Raw genomic sequence first — 9571 nt, forward strand, 5'->3', positions numbered from 1 at the left:
CTTCCCCTGGGACGCTGTACGGGTTGTGCAGCTGGTGCCAGGCATGTCCATAACCTGCTTGGGCGGAGCAGGGATCACAGCATCCCAGACTGGTGAGGGTTGGGAGGGCCCTCTGGAGCTCCCCCAGTGCCACCCCCTGCCAGAGCAGGGGCACCTCCAGCAGTGGCACAGGACGGCGTCCAGGCGGGGTTGGGATGGCTCCAGAGGGGGAGACTCCCCCACCTCTCTGGGCAGCCTGTGCCACTGCTCTGCCGCCCTCACAGCAAAGAAGTTCCTCCTTGTGTTTAGATGGAACTTCCTATGTTCCAGTTTGTGCCCGTTCCCTCTTGTCCTGTCACTGGACACCACTGGAAAGAGACTGTTCCCATCCCCCTGGCACCCTGCATTTGAGTATTTATCAGCATTGGTAAGATCCCCCCTCAGTCTGCTCTTCTCCAGACTAAAAAGCCCCAAGTCCCTCAGCCTTCCCTCATCAGAAAGATGCTCCAGTCCCCTCATCGTCTTTGTAGCCCTTTGCTGGACCCTCTCCAGCAGTTCCCTGCCTTTCTTGACCTGGGGAGCCCCGAACTGGACGCAGTGCTCCAGATGTGTCCTCACCAGTGCAGAGCAGAGGGGGTATGGAGTGCTGAGGTGATGGATAGGAAGACCTGAAGAAAACATGGCTCTGCTCAGCAGAAACAGGAATTTTCTAGGATAGGAGAGACCTTTGGGACAAACATGTCTTTCCAGAAACCCAAGGATGAGGTGCAGGAGAGTCACAGGGGCACAGCTCTGGCTTAGACCCAGTCTGCCAGCCTGCCCGTGCCCACACCCACCAAGTGGTGTGGGCCATCTCATCTTCCCTTCGATTACTGGAGGTTCAAGAGTGGCCAGTTGAGCTCAGGGAACTCTGGAACTTGAGTTGTGTATTCAACTCTGCTCTGCCATAGTGTGTATCTAAATTGTGGGGCAGGGGGTTCTCCCTGGCTCTGGGGTCTGTACATTGGCTCCTGTCTACCTGCCCAAGGCTGGTGAGCTTGCTGTGGGACCAAGGGGACATCCTGATGGAGATGCCAGGAGCAGAGCAAGCAGTGTCTGGACACAGCTTATGGGAGTTCCGGGGTAGAAAATGGGCAGTTCTTAGATAAAATGGACTAAGAGGTCTCTAAGGCAGGAATTGGACCCAAGATGAAGGAGAGGACAGTGAGAGAGGGTCAGGGAGAGCAAAACCTCAAGATGCCCAGGGCTGGCAGACTATAAATCTCCCAAAGCTGTGTCAGGCGCCGGAGAGAAAGAGCCGAAAGGTCCTAAGTCTGTGGTTATACACAACAGAGATGGAAGCCGGTACAATTAATCTCCTGCCCTTTGTGAATCTTTAGACGAAGCCTCTGAGTAAATGAGGAAAGGTAAGGAAAGGTCTTCGTGGGCCTTTCTTTCATCCTGATGGGCTCCTCATCCTGGAGTAAATGAGAAACAATCCCAGCTGCAGACAGCTCTGCTTTGGATCCAGATTTGCTTCTTCCCCAGTGTAAAGTAGGGCAGCATCATTTATAACACCGTGTTGCCCTGAACTTGTCCTGTCAGCTTAGTTCCCTCAAAGCCGGCTGTCTCACAGCCTCACTCAGCATAATCTTGTCTTGAATACCTCAAGTGCTAAAGAATAACATCAACCTTGGCTCTATTCAAAATATTATTGAAAATAATATAAGCAGATCTGGATTTCTGTCCTGGTTTCAGCTGGGATAGACTTGATTTTCTTTCTAGTGGTTGCTGTGTTTTCAGATTTGGTATGAAAGGAATGTCAATAATGCATATTGTTTTAGTTGTTGCCAGGTGATGCTTATATTTTTCAAGGAGTTTTTTTTCAGCTTCCCATAGAAGCTGAGAAGGAGTACAAGCGGAATGATAGAATGGCCAATGGAATATTCCATATCCCAGATGTCATGCTCAGTAAATAAATGGGGTTAGCCGGGGCAGGGAGTGGTACTCACGACCTCTGCTCGGGACGGTGCCAATTCACCGATTTGCCAGGTATTGAGAGTGACTTCTGTCTTGTATATTCTTTTATTAGTATTGTTATTTTCTTTTTCTGTTATTGCTCTATTAAACTGTCTTTATGCCAAGCCATGAGGTTTTTTTCTTTTCCCTTTTCCCTCCTTTTCTCCCTCCTTTCCCCACCCTTCTGGGGAGGAGTGGGGTGAGCGTGTGGCTGTGTGGTCCTAATTGTCAGCTGGGCTTAAACCACGACAACTTCTTTCACTTATCCAGGATAAGGGGGGAAATAGCTTTTCCCCCCAATTCCCTACATTTTGAAGACTTTCAGTTCTAGTTCCAACTTTGAAAAGTGTATAAGAGGAGGAGAAGTACTGTTGTAGCTGGGAGTATCTAAGGACATCTAGAGGTAAGGCTTGTGCCTGTCATGAGACTGACAGATGTAGCTGGGAAAAACCGTCACAAACTGGTTTGAGGTGGGGGGAGACACAGAGCTGCTAGAATCTGCCATGCTGTGGCTATTTGTTTTCTACTGTGGACGTAACAAGGAGACCTAAGCATGGACCTGGGCTCTGTTCTGCTAGATGCTGTGCAAGCAGATCCGAAAGATCTTGCTGCACCCAGAATACCTACGGTCCAAGCCAGGGAACAAGGGGAGGTTCAGATCTACTGGAGGAGCACACAGGTGCAGTGACGCAGATCCATGGGGACACCAGATACGTGTGGGACACTGCACCGAGAGTCTCCTCTTCCGTCCCAAACCTCCAGGGTGCTGGGATTTTTTTCCATTCGTATACCAGCCCTCTGTGGTAGGAGCTGTGTGCCAGCTGAGAGGTTTGTGGTGGATCTGAGCTGGATCTGCAGACACTGGCTTTGCAGAGGGTCTCCAGTCCCTGTACGCCATCCTGGCTTTGCCAAACAGGCTTTTGCTGCCTGATCTCCTGGTGATTCAGGTCCTTTAGCTCCACCTCTGTCACCATCTGAGCACATCCCTCACCAAGTCTGGTGACATCTCTTGCAAACCATCCCTTCTTCATCACCACCATTCCTCCTTGTGGCAGTGCTGCAGAGGACCAGGGTGGCAGTGATCTGTGGGGCCAGAGGGGACCAGCTGGTCCATCCCCTTGCTCCAGGATGGGGCCAGGCCTCGTGTCTGTCTGATGATCACCCTACCTTTTTCTTGAACACCTCTTTTGAAAGAGTTTTCACATTGTCCTCATATGTCTGTCTGTTTCAGGATCACGTCAGCTAGTCCCCATTCTTTGCTGAAAACCATACTAACACCAGCCTGGCGTTTTCTCAGTTACTTCTCCTAACAGGCTTCCAGTCCTTCATGAAAATCAGCTGCCAGACCTCATTTTGGCCATGGTACCTTCATATCCCTTCAGAGTCAGAGTGCCTCTCAATTGTCAGAAGGATTTATCTTTACTTGGGTCTGTCTTCCAGAGGGTAAAGAAGGCAGGAGGTGGTTAATTGGGACATTCCCAAAAACATAAAAAATATAACCATGTAGACACTCAAATTGCCTAAATGTTTTGGACAGAATCATAGTTCTTCAGTGTCTGAGCTGTGTCTGGAGGAGGGAAAAATGTAAGCTGCTGGAGAGCAGCTCTGTGGAGAGGGACCTGGGAGTCCTGGGAGACAACAGGATGCCCACGAGCCAGCAATGTGCCCTGGTGGCCAAGAAGGCCAATGGCATCCTGGGGGGCATCAAGAGGACTGTGGCCAGCAGGTGGAGGGAGGTCATCCTCCCCCTCTGCTCTGCCCCGGGGAGGCCACATCTGGAGCACTGTGTCCAGTTCGGGGCTCCCCAGTTCCAGAAGGACAGGGAACTGCTGGAGAGGGTCCAGCAAAGGGCTACAAAGATGATGAGGGGACTGGAGCATCTTTCTGATGAGGAAAGGCTGAGGGACTTGGGGCTTTTTAGTCAACAGAAAAGACGACTGAGGTGGGTCTTATTAATGCTTATAAATCCTTAAACAGTCTTTTTCCAGCGGTGCCCAGTGACAGGGCAAGAGGGAACGGGCACAAACGTGACCATAGGCAGTTCCATCTCCACCTGAGGAGGGCCTTCTCTGCTGTGAGGGCGGCAGAGCAGTGGCACAGGCTGCCCAGAGAGGTGGGGGAGTCTCCCCCTCTGGAGCCATCCCAAACCCGCCTGGACGCCGTCCTGTGCCACTGCTGGAGGTGCCCCTGCTCTGGCAGGGGGTGGCACTGGGGGAGCTCCAGAGGGCCCTTCCTACCCTCACCAGTCTGGGATTCTGTAACTTCACATACCTTGTAAACCACGTGAGCTGGTCAAGTGTCCCAGCATTCACCCATCTCTTCTGCCTGCTCCTGTCTCAGCAGGTGGTGGTACATCAGCCATGGTGTTGTGCAGGCTGCAGGAACCCCCCCCCCATATCTCAGCCGTCACCCCAAAAGATGCTTTCAGTTGGCTTAGTTCTCCTCCCGCCGCTCCTTTCCATTCAGAGTGGTCATCTGCTCTTCCCTTGCTTTCTGCTGCTCCTCAAACCACCCAGTGCTGCCTGTGAATAGAAGTAGGTAGTCCAAGCGAGGCAGAAAAAGTGGCAATCAATTAAAAGCCCAACAAAGTGCCTTTGTGCCTCGCTTTGCAGTCGTAATGAATGGCTGTCTTGTCAGAAAGGTTTCTACTGTATTAAGAAAGCATTCTACCTTAGCCCGTTGTGATCCCCCTTGCAAAAGTCTCATTACTGTGCCAGCAATAATAGTGCCTAATTAAGCAGAATAAAGAGAGATGAAGCGTAATGGTTACAGGATAGAGAAGTTATTCGTCAGACGGAGGTAATAAATTACTGAGTCTTGCGTCCTGGTACGCTGGAAAAGATGTAGTCAAAAAGAGTCGACGCTGGAAACTTGTTTTTCTTTTTGATAAATTGACCGGCTCAGGTTGGTATTTATTTGTGCGTTACCTCAACGGATTTATTTTAATTTTTTCTTTTTCCACTCCTTTTAATGAATAGAGTAAAACTGTGGACAGTCAGGGTGGAAGCAGAGTAATGACGAGATCAGTTGGTCATTATAAGGGGCAGAAGCGTGTATCGCAGGGCAGCCAGGGAGCCAGGGATGGTCCGGAGGGAGCTTCTCTGCCCGGCGCCGTGCCCTGGGAGGTTCGGTTTCGGGCCTCACCTCCCACGTTATTGCCGGGTTATTGCCCCTTCCCTGGGAAGGAGCTCCGCAAACCCTGCCCTGTGCGCAGTGCCGTGGGGGAAAGATGCACGAATGTCATTAGGGTCACACCGCGCATCCCCGGCTGCGGATAACGAACAATTCCTGACAAAATGAGGTGGTTGGAACCGTTGTGAGATAAAAACCTGCCTGTCATTCTGTTGCATGAACCCATATTCCAATTTTATCTGCGGAGCGCGCTGCTCTTTTATCCGGTTTCCTGTTTGAAGGGATTTGAGCAGAATAGATAATCCGAACTTTGAACATAAATCACTGGGCCGCGTGGCTGATAGATGCTTTGCACTTTCTTATGATAATGGCTGATTGGAGGCTGGGAGGGAAAATGCCAGGGGCTTATCTCTGCGGAGCAGCACCCGGAGGGTGCGTGGATGGCGGAGGGAAGGGGAGGCAGCGGCACACAGTGGGGCTGTTTGGCGTTTATTTATCTGTTTGTTTATTTTGAACATCTGAACTCGAGCGGAGATACTCCGGGATGATGCTGCTGGGACCTTTGGGAGTCAGGTTCAGCAAAGGCACCGTGTTACATAGGTGAGGGCGGACGCCTGAGAGGACGGAGTCTGTCGGGCGCTCGCCATGCGTGGAGCTGAGCTCCAGATGATTCAGTCTGAGCCCGATCTGCTGCCTAAGGGGCTTGGGGATGCCAAAGAGCCATCAAATAGAGTCCATGGATTGTTACTATTTTACAAAGAACAGTTGAAAAAAATATACGGCGCTTTTTTTTTTTCCTTTTTACCCACAGTATAGATGACAGCTCAGAAAGTGCACTTTTCCTTCTGAAGATGCAAATCCCCAGAAAGGTCATGTTTCACTTTGGTTTTGAATGTTTCTTATTTTTAAAAGATTTAGTTTGCTCCAATTAGCTTAAATTTCAAAGTAATTGAAAACCAGAAAACTGGATTCTTTTTTTTTTTTTTTTTGCTTATAACTTGTCTCTTTTATTTTTTTAAATCAAAAAAAAACCCAAACCCAAAATAAGAAAAAAAACAACATCAAAACAGATGCTTTCCCAGGCAAAGTTGTTTTTTGATGAAACAGATTAATTGGCATTTTCTAATCAAATCTTCAAAAAACTTCCAGGCAGCTTTACTGAGGCATTGAAGTACCCTTTTAAAAAGTAAGCGTTCTTAACGTCGCCCTGTGAAAGTTGTCTTTCTCCAGTGACTGTAAATGGCGCCTTGGCAACTGCTTTGGGTTAGATGCCTCGTTTTTTGCCTGTGAATAGATGAGTATTTTGGTTCAGAAGAGGAGTGCAGTTTTGAAGCGAATCCCCAGTTTGTCTCCAGGTGTGCTCCAGATGCTCTCCATCCCCGGATGCAGGTGTCATGGTCCAAATCAAAGACCGATTTTTCCAACAGCTCTGAACCACAAGTACGGTCAGGATGTTTATTCTGGGGGACCAGACTAAACCTTGGGCAAAATCAATCCTCCCATGGTGCATGTAGAGGAGGTGGTCCAGCGTCAGTACCAGGAGTGCAGATGCTCCAGTCTGCCCCACTACACCCATTTCTTGTCAATATAGATGCAACTTTTCATAATGAAAAGTTGTGTCAGTTGAAGATCATCTCATGTGTGTCAGCCCTGTTTGAAAACAGCCAACAAACCCTGAATTGCTGAGATGGTTTGAAGACCCTTCATGTGATTTATCCTTGCCATGGCTTTCAGTCTGACACTGGGAGCTTTTGGAGGGCCCTGTGCCCACCCGTGGGTAGATGTGGTCTCTGCCTGAAGGAGGTGGCTATCAGAAGGGGTCTTTGGGAGCTGGTAGATGGTGTGACGTGGACAGCGAGATGCTGGGTACTGTGGTCAAGCTTGTGAGGTCCTGAATGAGATGAGTGAGTGTCCATTGTGCTATTGCCTTGGCAGCAATGCACGCAGATGCTTAATGCCGTGGAATGAGTACACATCTGGGATCTGCCCCAGTGCACAACGATGCGGCAAGAGAGCCAAAGTCCTCTCTAAAACATTTCTGTACAGGAAGTTGAACGTGAAGGCCACACAGAGGTCTAACATGGGAGGCAGCAGTGTTTCCTCTGAGGGGGTGAGGACTGTGTCCATACCACGAAACTGAGCTGTGAAGGGGGAGATGCTTTGGGCACAGCTGGAAGTTGGGGCTTCAGACCATTAAGAGTCGGTACAAGTCAACCAGTGTGAGGGGAGGGAAGTAGGAGGGATCCAGGCCTACACCTCAGTTGACAGGGATAAAGGTGTGTGGTTTAGCCTTGGTCCCTCTATTCCAGCTTGCCAGGGGTTCTCCAGGAGGCATTGTGCCTCTTATACAGATTACCATTAATTTAGAGCTTTGACCCTTGTAGCTGGTCTGCTACAAGCCGTTCCTCTTTGAGGTATTTCATAGAGTCAGAATTCACAGCCCTACTCTCTACTTCTACCGATTTCATGTCTATGGGGAGCACCTCAAGGGCAACAGACCCTCAGGGTGTGCAGCCTGCACCCGGCAGACATCCTGAAGGAGGTGTCTAAGGAGACACGGCAGACAAAAGTTAGGAAAAAGTAATACGGCCAACCTAATGTTACAGGTGGGGAAATGACCTAGACGGAACCTGATTTACACCTATGCAGGTGCCTCTTGCCTCCTCGGCACTTGCTAATTTTGCTGGTTATTAGCAGTAGTGAGGTCTGGTCAGAAAATCCATCACCTCCACTACCCCTGTTAACACTTTGGGGTCCCATGGTACTTTATGGGAAGTGCATTCCAGCTGCTTCATACTCCCTTTCTTCTTTATAGACCAGGTAGAGTTTGAACTACGTCTCCCATATGTCAGCAAAGTCTTTCGGTGGGGGAAAGCATCATTGCCAAAATGCATTTTAAGGCATGACATATGACCACAGAATTAGCCTAAAACATAGGAGACGCCTCAACGTTTCCTTTTGTGAACCAGTGTAGTAGCATTTCAAACGAGAAAACTTTGGGCTTTAGGATGAAAAATGAGCCTTATTTTTAGTTGGGAACATTCCATTTTTTAAAGAAAGTACTTCAAAAAAAACCCCCTGCATTTTCTTACTAAATATTTGTTGTTGTCCAGCAGCCCAGTTCTCTTGGAAATAGAACTTTTTTTGGATGGTCTTAATTATTCTCTTGCAGTTTCAAAGGGGGTGACATGAGCATGTACTGGGAAAGGAATAGCTCTCATAAAAGACAATAAGTGATCAGGTCTCCCACAGGAGATAATTTGGGTAATGTAATCTGCTCAAACAACAACTTCTTTAAACTTGTGAGAAAATTTCTTTTGAGATGGAACAGGTCAATAACATCTTCCCTCATTTTGAGAGGAATAGAAAAATTAACTTTATTTTTTTCATGCCAGCGTTTCTGTTATTTAACAGCCTTTTAGAAACCCATTTCCTACACTATTTTAAGCTGCAGGCGCTGTTAGGAGACCACATCTAACAGTGACGATATAAATCTCTAGACAGCTCAGGAGATAAGTCAAAACAAATTTCAGGATGTTCCTCTAAAGAGCTGTTTCCACTTAAGTAAGTCCCATTGGGAGCCCGGTTGAAGAATCACCTAATCCGCTACACATTTTATACATTTAAACAGGTCCATTTGAAAGAAAGTTTGTGAATATTTCTGTGCGGTGAATACATAATGAACACCATCGGAGGAGGCTGCAAATTGCTGCTGGTTTTTAGCTCTTCACTTTGCTGATGTTGATAACTTTAGGGTAACTTGATTTATTTATTTATTTACTTACTTATTTACTGCCATCTTTCAGGCTGCCGCACCATGCGGCGCTCCTCTCTTGCTCCCCCAAAAATCTAATAAATGCAGCAAGGGTGCTTGATGTGAGAAAGGCTGTGCAGAGGGCAAGTAAGGGAATACATTATGGTATATTCAGGGGAGGGAAGCTTGGCATGCGAAAGAAGGAAGGCGTAGCTGGATCAGGTCTCTAGGAAGGGGATCTGGAGGAGGAGGAGAAGGAAAAACGATCAGCCTCTGTGGGTTGTTATGGTCATTTCTATGGCAGAGATAGTAGGTATAGAGACCTCATCTCCCCTGACTCAGGATGATGACAAGCTTGAGCCCACCAGAGCTGGCACGGGAGGCAGCCTGTTGTAGCCCCTGGCCCAGGGTCCAGTTTCCTGGGATCCCACACCAGCTTTGGTGTAGAGCAGCTGTGTCTGTTTCCAGTGCCCAAAGCAGGGCAATAATTTCAAAGGCTCATAAAGCATCAAGTGACTTCTTGCACATTGGGACCCAAACCCATCCATACGCTGCTTGCAATCCCAGAATCCCAGACTGGTGAGGGTTGGAAGGGCCCTCTGGAGCTCCCCCAGTGCCACCCCCCGCCAGAGCAGGGGCACCTCCAGCAGTGGCACAGGACGGCGTCCAGGCGGGTTTGGGATGGCTCCAGAGGGGGAGACTCCCCCA

This window comes from Charadrius vociferus, unplaced genomic scaffold (assembly GCF_000708025.1).
Source record: "Charadrius vociferus isolate BGI_N301 unplaced genomic scaffold, ASM70802v2 scaffold532, whole genome shotgun sequence".
NCBI lineage: Eukaryota > Metazoa > Chordata > Aves > Charadriiformes > Charadriidae > Charadrius > Charadrius vociferus.